Source organism: Tachypleus tridentatus, chromosome 4 (assembly GCF_004210375.1).
Source record: "Tachypleus tridentatus isolate NWPU-2018 chromosome 4, ASM421037v1, whole genome shotgun sequence".
NCBI classification, from domain to species: Eukaryota; Metazoa; Arthropoda; class Merostomata; order Xiphosura; family Limulidae; genus Tachypleus; species Tachypleus tridentatus.
In genome coordinates this window covers 46,970,422-46,987,001 of record NC_134828.1, presented here as the reverse complement: position 1 = coordinate 46,987,001, position 16,580 = coordinate 46,970,422, and the positions used below count along the sequence as shown (strand labels likewise).

General features: G+C 30.6%; 2 long non-coding RNA genes across 18 annotated transcripts in view; one reads left to right on the top strand and one right to left on the bottom strand.

The window, feature by feature from the left end:
• Positions 1-3,280, top strand: part of LOC143249062 (uncharacterized) — a 241,299-nt gene extending 238,019 nt beyond the window's left edge. For 16 of the 17 annotated variants that reach the window (XR_013027453.1, XR_013027452.1, XR_013027436.1 and 13 more), the window contains one exon: positions 1,539-3,280. This is a non-coding gene — a long non-coding RNA (uncharacterized LOC143249062). The remainder of the gene's footprint in view (positions 1-1,538) is intronic. The other variant, XR_013027444.1, reaches the window with a different exon arrangement.
• LOC143249068 (uncharacterized) overlaps positions 1-16,580 on the bottom strand; it is a 59,204-nt gene extending 42,624 nt beyond the window's left edge. Inside the window, exon 1 of the long non-coding RNA XR_013027499.1 lies at positions 16,374-16,580. This is a non-coding gene — a long non-coding RNA (uncharacterized LOC143249068). The remainder of the gene's footprint in view (positions 1-16,373) is intronic.

Below are 16,580 nucleotides of genomic sequence, written 5' to 3'. Positions count from 1 at the left end.
TTATCAGATAACCTGGTATATGCTGCACCTCTTGCTATTTGTTATTTTCTTATACCTCTCTTGTTCCACACTAACCATTGCTGTTAAGCCACATCAGTGCACAAATAAAAAGCTAATAATGATGAAACACATTACAAGCAGGGAATAGTGGTTGTGCTGTTTATGTAAACCATACCCAACTTTAGATTTCATGGTGATATACATTTTGTTATGAATAAGTTAACATTAACACACCAATAATAAAGAATAATGTAAACATGGTGGAGATGAGAAGAAAGAAAATCATATTTGCTGGTTTGTTGAGTGTTTACCCAAATTTGATAAATGATGCTGTAAAAATAGTAATGTATTGTATGAATAAATATGAGAATACAGGCTATAAAGCTTCAATTCTAAGATACAATGGACTAAGCAGAAATACCAATACTTGTGCAGCTGATTAACCACACATGAACTATCACAACTCACACACACACCAAACAACTGTAAGATTGATATTTCTTATGCTATGTTGTAATGCTTAATGTTTCTCTGAGAAATTAAAATATCAAAGTGTCTGATTCTAGAAACTAAAACATTCAAATTCGTGTGTGGACACTTTTATTCAAGTTTTTATAATGCAACATTTTCATTACTACCATTTTTACTATAACTGTGAGCATTCTCTTCTCTAAAATTTGGAACCTGAAGATCTCTTTGGTATTGTTTACATTGGGATGCCTGTCCTGTTATCTGTTCTAACCTCACAGCCAAGGAAGAAAGTAAGTCTGTAACTTTCTGTGGATCAGAGTTCACGTCCATAAGAAATGACTCCTAAAATACATACATTCCACAAAAATTATAATACTTCAAGAACTTATTTTGTCAGTAACTCTTACATTTCCAAAACTATCACACATACAAACATAAATCTATCTTTAGGCACCCAACACACACACTTCCACTCTTTCCCTTTGACACAGATAGAGATATTATGAATACGATTGATATATAATATAAGAAACACCAAGAAGGTGTTTGATGATATTATAGCCATAATATTTCATTTTTGAAACCTAATAATTAAAAACAGACATTTTTACATTAAAAATCATCTTGAGTTCTACAACATATGACATGAAGAATGTGTGAATTTGAATGCCATATTCTGGGTTAATCAATAAAAAATTTTAAAAAGTGACATTTTGTTCATTGTAATAATAACATTTGTATCATCCAAAGCATGCTCATTAGACTAAGGACATATAACAGTATAAAAGCAGTCACATAACATGTAAGAGGAGAACAGCCCTTACTGTGATGGAAAGATGAATGTTTGTGCTTGATATCTGTTTAACTATGTATATTGTTTTAGTACTTTCTGTTCATCAAGCAAATAGAACTGACAAACCTCGAGAATATTTTTGATGTTTACCTTCACACAAGATAATACTAAGAGAATTGAAAAGACTTTCTGTACACATATATTTACTTTTGACTTGTCTTAGTAAGTAAAAACATTTGTAAAATTTATTTCTCCTGTTGTTTTTTTATTTCAGATATCCATGCAAAGCCACAAAATGATGATCTGCACTAACTATCTCTAATGTTTAAATTGAAAGACCAGAGAGAAAGCAGCTAGTCAACAGCATTCATTTCTAACTTTTGGGCTACACCAAAGTAATAGGAATTGACTGTCGCTTATGGTGCACCACTAGCCATACTGTGTAGAGCATGCACAAGTTTGTAACAATGCCTGACCCTTCTTATCTCAACATCTCTTTTTAACTCTTTCACCTTTTGCTTAAGTTCATCAATATCCTTAACAAGTGATGTGTTCAAATTTGTTATACATGTCTGTCTTTCTGATGATTCATGTTTGAGAGTTTTCTGCAAGTGACAGAGCAAACCACCTGAAGCCTATAAAAAAACATGAACAACATCCTAAGTTAGATTACAAACACACATCAGTCCTGAAATAACAAATTTTACTCTAAAGGATAACATATAGTTTTCAATTATGCTTTCTTTTATTTTTGGTTGTTTCTTTTTACTTACCATACAGATTGAGTATTCTTACATTGTAAAATAATTATTGCTCCAATGAGGCAGTCTCCTGTTACAGGACACAGCATTAAAAATCAAGTAAATACATTGGATATACAAGATTGTTTAGTTTAAGAGTTGTTATTTAACTAACTTAGTGATTTAACAATTAATGATTATTTAATTTTCATAAGAAAAGTGTTAAAAGCAATAATTTTAAAAGTGATGCCTTGTTTCCTTATTTTTTGTGCTCTATTCCTACTTCCTAATTTTTTCCTTTGAATTTTTTTGACATTTATTTAGATAGAATTAGTCACTAATAAAACCCAACTCATATCTATAGTTGGATTAAAGTTCACAGTAAAACACAAAGAATAAGCAGAACAATGACCATGCCAACTTTTTTATGTTGCACCATGTCAAGAACCACCAAGTACTGAAATATTATTCATTCCTAATTTGTTCCCTTACTTTATTGGTGATCCCATTTCTACCTCCTAATATTTTTATTTGAAACTTTTTATATTTGTCTTGTAGCATTTTTTGTACTAAGTCTCAAGAGTGACTGGGCTCTAGGCCTATCCTTCTTGTAACTTTTTTCATTACTATCTCTCAACATTTCCGAGCTTTTGCTGTTATCTTTGATATAGTTTTTCTTCCATCTGGCTCAAGTGACATACTTCTTTTTGGCTGGATGAATGGTTAAGGTTTGTTTAACATACTCAGCATTGCTCTTTCTAACCTTATTTCTATTCTCGCATGAATGCTCTCTTCACTGGGACAAAAACGTTTTAAGGTTATCAACATAAGATTTTCTCCTTTTCTTTTATTTTGTTTTCTTAAAGTCATATATTAAAAAATGCAGTTTCAATTATTATGTACAATTTCAGATGTCAAGAGATCACAGTCAGTTTGAAGACAAAGCAAATGTAAATTATACAAGTTATCCTTTTTCTTTTCAGCCTAGAATACTCAAGCAAAGCTTTGTCAGAATTCAGAAGTGGTGGTATGCATATTAATGTGAGAGACTCATGTATTAGGCTCCTACTTCTCTGATGGAATTGCTTCATTCAACACAGATCCTTTAAGTCAGATGTATAGAAATTAAAACTTTATTTTCAAAAATTAGATCACAGTTAATGCTTGATGATAATCAAAATCAATATCACACAATTTTTTCATAAGATACAATACAGTATTTCTGTTATAAATAAAAGATAATATTGTAACACCTCTATAAACATGAGACTTCAAAGTGCAGATTTTCTTTAGATATAGATATAACAGTCTTTTACTAATTTATTCATATCCCAGTGGAAAATTGTAACAATTTCATTAAGATACTGACATGAAACTTCATAAAATAAATACTGAGGTTAAGGTTAATCAGTATTTAACTGAATGTATCAGTATGGTGTCTTATCAAATTGCATACTGAGCTTAAAATAAAGGCATCAACTTAACTAATGTGCTAATACAGCGTTTTATAAAAGTACACATTGAGGTTTATAAGACAAGCAATATTCAACCTTACTGAATATCCACCAATATCCTCAGGTGGAACTGGTACACTGTATGAGTCCATTCAATCATACAACTCTCTCGTCACATTTAAGCCTGCTTCCATATCTTCTATCTGTTACAATTTTAATTTCCAAAGCTTATTATTCTTCTTACAGACAGAGTTTTAGATTGTGTATGTAATCATGGTGATGGTATAACAAATACTTTTAAGTTACTTTTATATATATAATAAATGTTTCTTTCAGCACAAAGACATAGAATGGGCTATCTGTTCAATGTTCGATTTCCCATAATAATATAGTATAAAATAAGTGAGATTTTCCACTAATTCATTTATTTGTATTGTGATGCAGTTTGTAACTTATTTACATACATATGTGTAAATGGAATGTAGTAGTAAAGTCAAATTAATGAACTAATATATACAATCTTAGTGAATTAATATACTGGACCACATGCAAAGTGCACCAAAGTTATATAAATTAAACTGAAAAATTTGAAAAAATACTGCTATTTTTCGTAACTATTATAATGCACCAGTTGCTTCCAAAAATTCTGTTAACCTTATTATAAACTAATATTGTGGGTGAACAATAAATATTGTATATAACTATGTATTTGTAGATCAGCTTCTGTGTGTGTAATCTGATAACAGAATATCCTTCCTTTTATTCAGAGCATATGCTTTTCCAATTGTCACCAAACTATGGTAATTATTTTTCATTTTCAAATGCATTTTGAAACAAACTTATCTGCATAAGAAAGCCTCGAGTTGAGACGAGTGTTTTGTTTTTAAAATTCTTGTAATTATCTTTTCAGGTGTAAATAATAGCTTGGTTTGGTGTTTATATTATAAGAACCATTTTTAACACCAGGAGAAATGCTGGATGTGGTTTATCTATTGTTATACTGTTGATGCACAATATGTTCACAGACCAAGCATTACAGTCTTGTCCTGTCACAGGTGGCTTGGCAAAAAGACACAGGCTGCTCAGAAGAAATGGCAATATCTTTGTTTGAACCAGCAGTTGAGGCTATAGTTGATAAGATACTCTATATGCAGGCATTGTAAATGTGGATTGCAATAATTTTATTATCTTGAAAACTTAAAGTGTGTGTATTTAAATTCAGATACAATTTACTATTGCTAATGCACCTCAATGGCACTGCAGTATGTCTGTGAACTCACACTGCTAAAAACTGGGTTTTGATACCTGTGGTGGGCATAACAAAAACAGCCCAATGTGTAGCTTTGTGCTTAATTCTAAACAAAGAAATGGTTATTGTTAACTTTAACTTCAAAAACTGATTTGACATTCTAAATTAAATATTTCAAATCAGTTTTTGAAGTTAAAGTTAACAATAACCATTTCTTTGTTTAGAATTAAGCACAAAGCGTGAATTTCTCAGATGAATTTTCTCATAATTTTATAAAAGTTTCATAAATAATACAGCCTTGTTTACAGAACTTGTAGACAACTTGAGCTCCTTTGTTTTCTGTTATCAACCCTTATTTGCTTAACTTTGTTCTGCTGGCTTTTATTAGAGAACTGGGATCATCCTTTCAGGCATGTTATTTTCCTTTTATTAATACAGTTTTTTTTCCAAATGTAAAGCTGGTTCAGACACACAAATAATTATTTCATAATGTTGAGAAAATTCATCTGAGAATAAAACTGAATACATTTTGGCTAATCATTATCTAATACTTATCATAGAATAAATGTTCACTATAACCTAATCCACATTCAGGCAGAACCAAACTGATTACATCCATAACTACTTTACTGTAAATTTTGAAAAATTGCAATGAAACATTAACTGGAAAACAACTCATTTTTATATCAAACAAAATTTTATAATTTCTTGCTGATGTGGCAAATTCTAGGTTTGATATTTTTTCTGGCTAGATTCTTGGCAACAATATCTAAAAATTATACAAATGGCACACTGATTCACAATATAATTACTGCCAGATTTTCTATTAATGTTCAGGGCATCCATTTTGAAATTCAAAGTTGTACCATTTGCAGCTATTTTGGACCATTTGCATGGAAATGAGAAATAACAATTAACATCGACATATATGTCACCACAATTTATGGATAAGAACCTGTCACACACATAATGAAATACTGATTTGTTAAGCTTTACTAACCAGACATGTCAAATATGACATTTGTTTAATGCATCCCTGAGAACACTGGTTTTATTGACAAGATTTGCTGCTAGCATTATTTCCCTGTCAATAAAAGTTTTATCTATAGTAAAATGATTCTTACAGAATGTAGTATTTGTTATTAAATTATTTAAAAATTGATTCAGTGATCAAGTAACATTAGGCTTTCTTATTACAGATAATCTAAGGGTCATATCAAGTAATTCATGATGATGAGAAACCCACTTGAAGTAAAAATGTATTCTCAAGACAGCTGGTATAGGTATTAACACTTTTGTTAAAATAAAGTACAGAATAATATTTCTAGTGTAGTTGCAAACTCTCTTTGTTAACATGAAAATGGCCCGAGAAGGTCAAAACATTGTTCTGTACTTTATTTTAAATAAAGTTTCAATACCCTTACCAGCCGTCTTGAGAATACATGTCAAGTAATCCTTGTAAAATTCCCCTATAAAACATATAATAAAGACAGAGAAAAGTGTTAATATCAAGGTCTAATTGAAATGCCAGGGTGACAAAATTATAAGTAGTGTGACAGTGACTCAGATTTTTAATGGCAATCACCACAAAAGAACCATAGAGGCTCATAAAATCAGTGTTCAAGTACTGTTTTAGCTCTACTTCAAAGTGTTTTTGATGACTGACAAGCTCTTAAACAGTCACGAGACCAGTGTAGTACAGCTGAAAATTGCATGTAATAATAATAAAGACATGGGAAAAGAACAGGCATTCATGACTGAGCTGGTATCCTTGAATATAGAAGCCCAATTTAAAGAACTCAATTAGCCTGCATTTGTCAACACAGATGACTGACAAAAGTTGAGTGAAAAAGGACTTGATGACTGCTACAACAAGAATATCTTAGTGAACAATGAATAATTTCACATGCATAAAAAACACTGTACTATAATAAACACAAGTTATTAAAATAAATGTATAATGGTAAATTTGTTACACCATCTAGGTTACTTGTGTTTAAATTTACATTTAAAGATCAATTATTATTTTTTACTACTAGTCACATCTAATTTGGGAATAGATTTATGTGAAAACTGTTATTATTAACTGGGTGCCTTTTTCTCCCATGGTTTTGAAATTGATTTGATTTTATGTCCTTTGAGTTGTAGGTTATTTGGATGGACTTCTATATTTCATACTGAAGGGTCTTTTATCTCCGGCTTTCCTTTATTGATTTTGCACCTTATTTTTTGTTTTATATTTTACATTAAAATTTTGTATATTTCCAGATTTATTACTTTTATTTACTTTGTAAATACTAAAAGTTCCTATGTTAGGTTCACTCGTTAGTATTGAATACTTTCTCTTAGTATGTTTACTTATGTGTCTTTTTGGCTACCCTTCATGACTTCCCAAATCTCTTTCCTTCCTCCTCAGGATTGTATCTCATCCATTTGTTTTGTTGAGTTTGTTCAAGATCCTCTATGCCAACTCAACTGGGATTTTACTCTCATATTTATTTGTTTTATCCAAAAATATGGAATATTGGAAACTCATTAAAGATGTGTTTTGACTATATACCTATCTGGAGAAACCTCACTTCACCATGGAATTCTACCTTTCATTTTAGTAAGTTTTTTCCTCAGAACTTTGAATGACCAAGTTCAGTTTGTTGGCCACCTATCTTCACATCTCAGTTGCCTCATTGTGACATCCTTTTTTTTGGTTCATCCACAATAGTACTGTCTTACAGTTCTGGGCACTGCCATTTGGTCTTTCTTCAGCTCAGTTCATATTTTGCCAAGAAGTATGATCTTTTGCATGCCATTTTCACTAACTTAGCCTTCAGACTCACAATTACATGGTCAACTGGCTGCTACAACTCACTTTTTGGGCCAAGTCAGCAACCCACATTCATTTATTTCTTCAAGAGTCCCCCAGTACCACAGCTGTATGTCTGTAGACTTATAACACTAGAAACTGGGTTTTAATAACTGGTGGGCAAAGTACAGGTAGACAACTGTGTAGTTTTTGCTTAACTTCAAGGCAAACAAACAAACTCCTTCAAGAAGCTGCTTGAGTTGGGTTTCTCATAAAGTTGGAGAAGTTCTTTACTACCCCCAGTAGAATGGGAGGTCAGGAAGGCTTTACCTTCTTCTCTCTCTGTGTGAGAGGTTTTATCTCTTTCAGGAATCCTTTGGTCAAATGCACATGATTTTCCTTTACTGGATGCTTCTTGACCAGTAGGACTTCTCCCATAGTCTCATGGGTTTTATACACTTACCCTCTGACCAGATTCCTCTACACAGTAACTTCGTATATTTCAATTTATAAAATATACAATTTTCTATATATCAATATATAGAACAGTAATATAAATGCTTAAAGCTATATAAAGTGACAAAAAACCCTATAACCCGAGCACTTTCAAAAGGTCACCCTTCAAATGTATTTTGGAAAATTATACATATTTTTGAAACTGTCAGTAGCAGTGCTGTTCTTGAAATAAATGTAAAACTATAAATGTGATAACAGGGTAAGTCAGATTACCTAATGTAAACAGGTTCATAATAACTTCTAGTTTCAGATTGAACAGAAATACAAACTTTTAGTTCATTAAGACCTACTGTTTTAAAGTTTATCATTTTACTTTTGTTTTAATGTTTAGTCATGGATTATATATACAGAGACACATTCTTGCATGGAGGAAATGTTATCAAACAGTGAATTAAAAGTTTTACTGAATAAAATAACTACATTAAAACTACCCTCAGAATTAGTTTTTAATTTTCTTTTGTCACCAGTTTTTGTGTGTCTCTTAAACATTATATGTACACAACATTTTTTTCCAGATTTAACTTAAAAAGAAGCTCACTAAGTATTTGACATAATTTTTTTCAATTTATCTGGAACAAGACAGCTGCCACCTAGTGGACATTAATAAATACAATGGATTCTTATTGGGTCTCTTCCTTTAATTGTGAAATAAATTTATTTTAAATATTCACAAAGGTATGGTAATTCTGATGATAGCTGTAAATGAATAAAAAAAATTCTGTGAAAAATTAGAAAGCTCAATTGAAATTCATCAGAAATAAATAAAACAGCTAAAACTACAAAGGTAGATACACCTTAAGCCATGACACAACAACAGAAATTTTAAATGTATTGTTTCTGCTTAATAAGAAGTAGAAATACTAAAATAAAATCTCTTATAATAAAAGTTTGTTGCCATATTTTAGAGGCTTACAGGAAAATAATGATACAAAAGTTATAAAGCAGACACTTAAATTAACACTTCCATAACTGGTTTTGTGTATTTACCATAAGCTTGTAACAACCATGTAACTATGAATGTATATGCACCATAACAATGATAGTACCTAATGCAATTTCAAAAAACTTGGTATACAGTAAGCAAGTATTTTGCAAACAAACACAATTAAAATTTTCAGTTGAGAAATTTCATTAAAACTTTGTCCATAAATATAAGGAGTAAGATGGTGGGTGAATGGTGCAAATGTAAAGTGATTTTCATGTCAAAATAAAAATAATTTTCTTTACCTAAAACTTTTAAAACTTTATTTGCATAATCACTAAATTTTTCTAAATATATGTAACTTTTTTTTTTTCAGAAAAACTTTGCAATGTTTTTCTTGTTTTATCTACCATAACATATACTGGGTTGGTGAACTTAAACTTACCTTGTTACCACCATATAAAATTATGAAATAAATAAAAATTACCCTTTTTCATTCTAGAATGATATAAAGTTATAACAAAATACTAGAACTGTTTATTTTAAATACCTTATAGCTTGTAACAGTACAGAGATGCTTATATTTTATTGTTTATTGTACCTTGAATGTTGTGTAACTAATAATTATACCACACAAGTTGTAAATCCCTGAACAGATATGCAATGAACATTAACATATCAAATTATATAAATATATGTTATATATACATGAGCTGCTCACAAACATACTCTGTTAAGAAGAATTTCTTTTATTCTTTACTTTATCTTACAAGTTTCTATTTTTACATTTTACTTACAGTTATAATAATAAAGAAAGAACATTAAAAAACATGCAATAAAGTACATGTCTTGGTCTTTTCTTCATTTTTTATTTTATTTGTCATAAAACGTTATATTTTTTACGTATTAATGGTATTGATACAACAATTAATGCAAATAAGAACACAGACTAATAACACACAGAAAACACTGTCCTATAATTATCATAATTTTCTGGCTTTCTAACTGTATAATAATATCCTCAATGAAATTCAGTTGAGCTCTACAATTTCAAACGACAAAATAGATAGTGCTGTGTAAAGAAAACAACAAACTTCATCATTAGATAGATTAAAACTTTAGCTTTCTATTGGGTATCAATAATATTGTATAAAACATTAAAGAGAACTATTGGTATTTGTGAAAGATGGAATGCGATAGGTGGGTCTGATTATCCAGTTTGTGGTTTGTAGGAAAATAACAATGGGAGATATAAAAAGTATACTTTGTCTATATTATAATTAGAAGTCTATGTGGCATTTCTTATTTCTTGGAGGGGTGTTCAATAAATTAGAGAAGAGGAAGAACTTAGAGATCAAATGTAACAATTCTAATACCAGGAAAAATTTAGGATTTTATAATTATTTATTTTTAAGAAAAAGAACTTTAAAAAAATACAATATTAAAATTGTGTTCACAAACTATGTTTTTATACCAAATTTATCTGTGTATATTGACAATAAAGTCTTTGATTTAAATTTTAAACGTAACTCTGTAAAACATTGTGACATGCACACCTTAAGCAACAGTATGTCAAAGGGCTAACAAAGTAGATATCTTTATACACAATCACCACAAAAGTATTACATGTAAACAAGTTCTGCATGAGCATTCAATAATAATATTAGAAGGTAGACAACTTCCTTTAATTATCACAATTTTTCTTGTTTTCTAATTTTTGGTGGTCAGGAGGTAGGTCAAATTGACCAACATTGTATGAAGAAAATAACATAAAATATAAAGTTTTACTAAAAACAAATAATTGTATATAAGACAGAGCAAATAAAATTTGACATTTTTAGATGAGAGTTATTTTTAGTCTCAAGATGTAAATTACTTTCCACAGAAATTAGTGACAAAAGTACTCAATATATTCACAGAAAAATTGTTTTTTACTTTATTAAAAACACTTCACTAAAAATATTTTTTTTAATGTGAAACACTTATAACATTCACTGAAAGTCTGTCATTTGTTTTAAAAATATGTATACTTCATTAAAAGTCATTAGTATCAAAAGTGTAAGTGAGTAAAGACAAAGATGTCATGTGAGCAGTCAAACAGACCCATGCTGAAACAGGTAAATCTATACAAGTTCTCCATTTACAATATCCAAGGGAAAGCAACATTTTGTGTGTTAACCACTAACATGAAACTGGTTAAATGTCTGAACTATCAATTAGTGCACCATGACTCATGTATAATGAAAACCACAATCTAACAAAGCCATTTACCAGAAGATTTTGCATGCAGTGTTCATGCATACAAAAATAATTAGGCTAAGGACCATATGGTAGGTTAAAAGAAACAATTCCAATTAAAACATTACATAAGGTATCAAATATAATACAAATAGATAGTATTTGTCTCACTCTACAGGGTGGCCTGTAAGTCCCTACCCATCCATACATCTTATGTGTCCAGTATATCTCTGTGCTGTCACTCATTCTCGCTGCATAATATTATGTGAAACCATGTTCTGTGACACATTTTCAAGTGTAAATGAGCTTACATCAGCCATATTTCTCTGAAAAAAAAAAAAATTTATAATACATGCGTAATTGAATATAACATAATAACATATGGATGGGTAGGGACTTACGGGCCACCCTGTATATAGAAAATGTATTCATGAGGTATACATAGTACTTCATGTAACAGCTATTTAAAAACATTCTACAAAGGCATCAAAGTCATGCTCATGTAATTGAACATGTGTCCACTCATCCTATTGTCTATATAATAATAATCACAAAGAAATTAGAAGCTTTTATCCTATCAATTCTCCCAGATAATCTTATAAGCTTTCATAAGATCACTTCTTACTCTTCTTTACTCAGCATTTCCCTGCATGCAACCTAAAATCTTGTTTTCCTTATGATTAACTAACATATATTGTCTAGAAGACCTTAGGAACACTAACAATTATGCCTCAATCTTACTTACTTGATTTTTACAATGTCTTGAATGCAATATGAGGTCCAGAAATTTATTAACTGTGCCTTATTTTAGTTGTTTTATCCTCTGTTCTCTTCCACTCCTAGGTATGTTTTAGTATTGTATATAGAATCCAGGTTAACTGGGTTACAACTAAAATATTCCTGGTTGACCAAGTATGATAATGACTGAAAATGTCTGATGACCATTGCTGTCAGTGAACAAAGGTAATGAGGTGACCTTATTCACTGGACAAAGAATGTAAGTTGAAATTCTTGATATGAGCCTACTTTCTTTATTCACACTTTTACTAAATGATCAAGAAGAAAGATGCACTACTTTGAAGAGCTAAATATTTAGCATTACAAATATCAATCTTGAAGTAAAGAGGACTGGAAGGTTAAACACCAACCATCTTGTAGAAGAGGAACATTGTATTGTTTGAAATGGTAAGTGAGCTGCATCAGCTATTCCAATTTATCAGTACAATAATGAATTTTAGTAGTCTGTTCTCTTTATTATACTTTTAAAATTAAACAAAAAAGTTATCCTATTGTAAACACTCTCAAACTCCTATATTTTGTTTTTTCTTTACTTCATTTTTTTACCTAGTGTTTTCCTTACATCATTACAATATGTTACTGATTTCCATGTTTGTTTGTTTTTTTCTCTTCATCATTTAGTACTGAAACTTATGTTAGTGAACTTTCTATTTGTCTTTCCTACAAGAAAACATCTCTTAAATAGCAATTTCTATAACTTTTTAAGAAATAAAAATTCGTCCAATGTTTTTAGGTAAAAATAAAATATCTTCTATTTCTAAACTATTTGGTTCAGAGACATCTCAAGAAATATTTTTAAAAAACAGAGGGTTAAAGTCAGAAGCAATGAATTTGCCATTACAGGCAAGTGCTTACAATCAGACTCGATCATTTATAATATGTAAGACTCATTTAAGTCATACTGTAGATTTGCAGCGATATATACTACATAATAGTAAATGTTGGTCTGTTCTTTTACATTCTTAACCCTGCATTAGAATTTCACCTGTATAAAACAGCTGCTCAAATAGGTACAGTAATCTGAAATTACATAAAGCACATTATTTCAATGGCATTTACTGTATATTTATACTAAGAACAATACATCTCTTTGGTAACCTGCTGCTGATATTACCAGCAAGTGGCAACAAGTTAATCCCAATCACATTATGTCAGGGCTTACAGAATGTTATCAAGACTGCATAGATTTCTTTGAAGACCTGACTGACAATTGCCATATTTTATATCCAAGAAGCTGCTGTGGTAGTGACATTTTCCATTATTAAGCTACAAGGTAGGTATATGGAGGTTTTAAATAAAGCTGCTGATAAACCTAGCAATTTTTATTAGAACTCATAATCAAGTGTTCTTCATGAACACAATATAGGAGAACTAAAATTAATTTAGTACATCACTTCTTAGCTTGCAGCCTGAGCAAATATAATTATTGTCAGAAAACAACAAAATTATAAACCCTGTCATTTTGAAAATCCTTCAAAGGTAAAGAGCACATTGTGTTTTTGTAATTTACAAGAGGGTAAAAATTGTAGATAACGGAAAAGTAATTAAAAGTTTTAATGACATTATAAAATCTAAAAAATTATCAAATGTTTATACCCTAGTATTTTAGTAGTATTAAAAAGGATAAACAAGTTCTTGCTTTTATGACCTTGATGTTATGCACGTAAACCACTTTTACAGGGGCATAAAAACTGTTAGTGTTGAGTTCCTTTAGATTTTTTCATGAGTAAAAATTTCTGAAAACAGTGATTGTATAGACTTATGAAAAGTTAACAAATGTTTGAAAACAACTAGATATTACTATTTTTGACTACAATTTTCATGATAACAAAACAATGCATTTACATCTCAAAAGGTCCAAAGTCAAATTCTATGACTACATGATGTACTAAACTCATACCTCACTGAATGACAAAATATACAACATGATTACTCCAGTTATGTTTTACCAGATAAGGAAGATCATCAACACCTAAAGGCTATAATTACCTTTTTTCAGGAAATAAAATTCACAACATAATCACCAAAGCAATGTAGTTAAACCCCACTATGTAATAAAGCATGTGTCACAACTACTCAAAAAACGTAGCTGATTATAACCAGAAAAAAAAAATGCATACCAGCACTGTTTGTACACTAAGTCCTGTCTAATCAGATAAAACATTGTACTGTAGCCAGCTGTGTTTTAATGTACAGAAAACCCAAACAATGGCTCTCTATGGAGAGCATACGTCAGCTTCCACTTGATAAATCTACTACCACTGCTACATAACACATGAACACATTACTAAATTTTTATATGTATGGAATTTTTCCATTGTCTTGTGACTCCTAAAAACAACCCTCAAAGTTGATAATGAAAACATAAGGATATGAGCTGTCTCAGATATAATTTTTTTTCATCTTTAAGAGATTGTAGATTGACCAAATGTAATTATTTTACCTGAATAATAAATATAAAAAGGTTCAGTCATAAAAGTGACATATTCTGATAAAATATAATAACTTTTAAACAGTTGTGTGAAACAAAATAAAGAAAAATTGCAAATATACTTTAAGAATGTAATGTAACAAGCTAGAAACATAAAATCCCTCTGAATGCATTAATTAAAATAAAAACTACATCTACTTTGGACTTCAAAGGTTTATTACATGTATTAATGATCTAATGATTTCATTCATAAATAATTTCAACCAGACAATATGGTGAATGGATGGTGGATAATATTATGTACACATTAGACAGAATGTGTTTGTTCTGTTATAGCAAAGCAGCATCAGGCCATCTACTGTGTCCACCAAGGGGAATCAAAGCCCTGATTTTAGCATTGTAAATTCAAACACTAACCTCTTTCCTACTAGGGAACAGACAATGAACACTTGTATAACAGCTGTTATGAAGTGAATGCCTTTTCTAAGTTAGCATTCACAAACTTCATATTATAAAAACTGTTGTTCTAACAAACTACTTGCATCAATAGTATTTCAACCACTACTGTAGTTGTTGTATGCCAGGTAGCCTTATATGCTGTTAAATGCAATGGTAGATAAAATATTTTTAAATTGTTTTACAAATTGCTATAGTCTATGACTGTATATATACATATAAGGCCCGACATGGCCAAGCGTGTTAAGGTGTTCGACTCGTAATCCGAGGGTCACGGGTTCGAATCCCGGTCACACCAAACATGCTCGCCCACCCAGCCGTGGGGTCAATATTATGTCACAGTAAATCACACTATTCGTTGGTAAAGGAGTAGCCCAAGAGGTGGCGGTGGGTGGTGATGACTAGCTGCCTTCCTTCTAGTCTTATGCTGCTAAATTAGAGACGGCTAGCGCAGATAGCCGTCGAATAGTTTTGCACGAAATTCAAAACAAATATATACATATATAAAGTATATCCAGTACATGTGTATTTTTATCAAATCAACACTGAAATGGTGAAAATGTTTTTATATTAAATTTGTATAAAATACGCAAATATTTGAGATTTAAGTAATAACATTTTATTGTGAAAATTATTTGTATTTTATCCAAAAACGTCACAAGCATAAGCAAAATAAGTAACTGAACAATTTAAGAAATTTTTTCATCTTCATTAATATCAGACCCTTTGGCTTCCAATTAATGGCCAGTGATCCCAAAAGAATGTATATATATGTGTGTGTGTGTGTGTGTGTGTGAAATTGAATGCATCAAATGAATATCCATAATGAGTTGTGTTATATGCCACAACAGCAGTTTCTTTGATACCACATTGTCAATCAAAGACTATAGCTTTAAGAACTAATATTTTATTCTCAATATGCTAAATGTATTATTTCTCTTGCTAACACTCTTACGGTTTCGTTTTAGGACTTAATTGACACCAAATGAAATGCAATTTAGATTTTAGAAAGGTGCTCATACTGATGTCCAAGCCTCAAATGGTACAGCGGTTTGTCTGCAGACTCACATCACTAAAACCCGGGTTTCGAAGCCCATGGTAGGCAGAGCACAGATAGCCCATTGTGCAGCTTTGTGCTTAATTCTGAACAAACTGATATCCAACGAATTTTCACTCGGAATTTGAAAAGTTTATTACAAAACTATACTACTTTGAAAATGTAAGTCTTTCTATTCGAAATTTTGAGTAACTTACAAGTTATTGTACTACAAAACATTATGAACTCAAATAATAAATGAGCCATTTATCCCAATCTCATATACACTTTAAAGTACTTTAATTTATAGTTTGTAATTGCAATAATTAACTTACAACTACCGCTACTACTAGCTTTGATCAACATCCGACGTAGAATTTTAGCTTTACACATTTCGTGGGCATGAGCGCCAGTTTTAGTACTAATGCAATGTTAAACATTACAGATTAAAATCACATTAATTACTTACCTTAGGATCTGGAGACAACTATTGTGATATCAGCCAAGTCCTATTTGTCCCCTTTTAACCTCATAATACTACTAGAATTACAAAGTATTCCATTCTACTAACATTGACAAGAATATAAGCATACGTACGCTTTTTAATTTTGTTAATATGACGAGAATTTTCTTGCAGATTCGCTTGGCACTTTGTTTGGAATTGTAGAGGTCGCTT